We start from the raw sequence: 3,814 nt of genomic DNA, 5'->3' as shown, positions 1-3,814 counted from the left end.
TGTGTGTGTGTGTGTGTGTGTGTGTGTGTGTGTGTGTGTGAAAGCACAGTGGAGAAAATGACAGACAAAAACAGAAATACATGGAATAAGTGATATCAAGTGTATGAAGAAGGATGGGGGGGGATTGGTGAAAGTGCTCCACGCCAATAAGTGAAAGCAAGTCTGAAACATTAGCCGAGTGGTGCGTAAGGCTGCTGTAATACAAGCTTTTTTCTATCTGTCTTCTCTGAGAAACCTTCATCCCCTTCTGCCTTACTTTCCTCGTGTACACACTCACACTCACACATATACACACTCACACCCCATCTCCTTTTATAAAAATACCCAAGGACAATCCTCACTATTAATAGGAAGTGTTGTCAACTGGCTCTGGAGAAATGGGACCTTCTGTTCAGCTAACTATTTTTGCAGTCCTTTGTAGCCATGACCCCTTACACTGTCAATTACACCAATTTTCCAGACAATTAAAGACAATATAAACATGTTTCAAAAATACTACATAAATAAATCAAATTGATTTAATTAAATTTAAGCATAATACTACAAGTGTTAAAATGTTTCAAAAAATAAACATAAAAGACAAAAAGATTCTACTGATAAAGGGATGATAAATTAATCAAGCATTAAAGTATTAAATCTCTTCCCATGTTTTATCTCCTCAAAGCTCTGGGTGCCCACCATAGTTCCCACAGAGAATTGTTCCAGAGCAGCAGTGATGGAGTCAGTGTTATATTATTTACTTGGCTCCTCTTTCAGCACTGGGCTCTTTTGGTTCCAGCTCTGGAGCGGTAATCGAGCTCCACACATACTGCGGGTGATTTATAGGCCCTGGGGTCGACATCCAGCAGTCCTGCCCTCATCTATCCCCCGACGGCTACAATCTGCCTGCATACTAAATTAACTTCAATACAACACTGACACCTGGAATAGGAATTAATGAGAAGATGCCTGTTTTTGAGTCAATGCATGCACACTGTGACACAAGTGAGTTACTTTTAATTTGATGTTGGTTGATAGTTAGGCACGTCCACACCTAGAGTAATTCATCACTGATTTATGAGATCTGATGAAACTGCTTTTATAGACAGAATTTTAATGTTCTGTTGTCATGTTGTCATGATTGGTAGATTAATATGCAGACAGAGTATGTACTTCTGTAATTCTTTGTGCATGCCAATGTTGTAAAAGCTGTAGTGTCAGATGCTCTGCAATATTGTAAGTCAATTTTTTTTACTTTAATGTATTTTTGTTATATTTTCATAAAATGCAAGGTGATTTTAAAAATGCTACACCTGTCAAACAAATATACCGTTAACGATAATAACAGTTGCAGATTTAATTCTTATTAATTTGAGACACATTGGTTTCTTGATTTCAGAACTAGATAGAGACAATTAGGAGACAACAGTTACCTTTCTAGCAGGTAACTGTTAAGTTTGCTGGCTGAAGTTATATCACTGGTAGATTTTAACAGCTGCAGCTAGCCAGCTAATTAAGATCATGTTAGCATCATGGGTTGATTAAGAACTACGCCTTCAGCTGACATGTTTAAGTTTCAAGCTGACTTGTTTTAAAATGAGAGCTCTGTTCACAGGTTACGAATATGTACTTGGTGGCCACACATAAGACTGAGGCTGAAGCTGTATGGATTTAAGCAAAAAGTCAGCTCTGTAGGGGCTTATATTATAAATATAAGCAAAAAGTTTATGGTAACATGACCCTATTTAACTGCTTAGATTACATGCTCGGACAAGGGTGTTTCTGAACAATATGTTTCACTACTGATGTTACAAGAGAAATGAGAATGAGAACAAATGTGTTTAGCAGATTAAACACTATCTCGGATTAATAATAAATTTCTCTCAATCCACCCGAGCTAAACGAAGCCACAAACAGCCTAAACTCTGCTGTAGCAGCATTCAGGAAGGGCTTCCATACAGTAGGCTAATACTACACACAGAAGATGTGCTAGCTGCCAATGAGCTTTCCTTAACCTGTAATCCCACACAAAATATTGTAGCATGAAATGCCCCTTGTCCTAGTAAGTTATGGTACTACTCAAGAGTAAGCTAGTTAGCTGGACACACTAACGTATGCAACAAACGGCAAAGCAGATAAATACACTATTTAATCGACTCCATACACTTTTGGGCTTGCATTTTTTGTTTTTCAGAGGGTAAAAAGAGCCAGCACAGTCTTTCTGACAAGAGCCACACCACACCACATCTGGAGACACTCTGACAGGCCTGGCATGCCTAGTTATAGTTGCTAAGCTATGATTGGACAACATTGCTGTTCGAGGGAGGGGTTTGGTGAATGGTCAGTTTGATATTAACTATAAGTAATAACCCTCTGCGAAACAAAAATGTGAATGTAGTTTGTTTGTGTAACTGTCAATCAAAAAACATAGATAAGTTTGCTCTACTTAACTATAATTATTCAGGGATAGTATTCTCCTCGCGTTGATTACTAATATTGTGTTGTATGTATGTGTGTGTGTGTGTGTGTACCCCAGGAATAGGGCTTGGGTTGGGACAGCACTTAAAGCTTAGCGCCATTCCAGCTAAGCACCTGTCACACAAACACACACACACACCCTGCATATGCACTCACACTTGCATGCCCGCGCATACACGCACCTGTCTGATGCATACCATACGCTGTTTCTGTCTGTCTATCTGTCTGTCTGTCTGTCTGTCTGTCTGTCTGTCTCACACTCACACTTGAACATATTGTGACATGCTCAGATATGTTGACACTTGTGCAAGGTCACATTTCTATATTCTCTCACATGGCTGTTGTTACACTTGTTTTTCTGATTGCAGTCTGCAGGACTTGTGTTTGCCGCTGGATGATGAATGCCTCCAATAAAATGCAAGTCATTTGTACCTGCAGCTGAATCATATTTCAATATTGCCCAGCACTTTGTGAAGAAGCTGACATGTTTTCAGTCTGTTTTCATCATATAAACTGCTTAAAGAAATGACGAGGCCAAACAAAGAGTCTGCCACAGCTGGTCAATGAAAAACAAGCAAGTGGGTAATAAATATTTATTGTCACTAAGCTCTTCCACATCTCTCTCTGAACTTCTTCATAGTAAAGTCCCTCCATCTTGCTCAACACTCATCCATCATCCTGTCGTCGCTACTGTTTCTCCAACCCCGTGCACTAACTCATTCCCAGCCTGCCCGCGCTCAGGCCCGTATATGGCGGGGCCATCCGGCAGGGGAGCCACAGGGTTAAATATACTCTGAAGCTCTAAGCATGCCAAACTCCTCCAACTAACCTGCCAGAGAGAGTGGCACCGTGGAGTAGAGGGGCACACAATGGGCACGTGCCCATTGTCTCATCAGCATAAACATATTCTGATTGTTATGAAATGAAGTTAGATGCTAAAACTTATTCATTCACTGAGGAAATGACATGTGAGCACACTATGAAATATTACCAACAGTTATGTTTCATACAGTGCATTGCACAGATAAATGCAAGTAAAAGACAGTACAGTTTGAAATTAAGAGTCTACAGACTCATCTAGGAAAAAATAACAACTTAAAGGGGTTTTTTGTACGTTTTCTCTGCCACCAAACATGGTTACTTGCGAGGAGCAGGTGGTGGTGATTGCTTATCAACAGCTTTAGCCATCGGACCGGGCAGCTAGTTATCATGTAAACTTCAGTCAAAGAAAAGAAGTGATAGACATACATACAACATGAGTTAAAATTTTCGTTGACACAGCTCTTACAGTGAGACAAAATCCAAACAGTCACATGAGGCTTATAAGGAGTTGCCCCCCCCCCCCCCCCCCCCCCGC

This window comes from Seriola lalandi, unplaced genomic scaffold, assembly GCF_002814215.2.
Source record: "Seriola lalandi dorsalis isolate HSWRI2012SDOR001 ecotype SW California unplaced genomic scaffold, Sedor1 jcf7180002054411, whole genome shotgun sequence".
Classification (NCBI taxonomy): domain Eukaryota; kingdom Metazoa; phylum Chordata; class Actinopteri; order Carangiformes; family Carangidae; genus Seriola; species Seriola lalandi.
Note: the sequence above shows the minus strand (reverse complement) of the source record.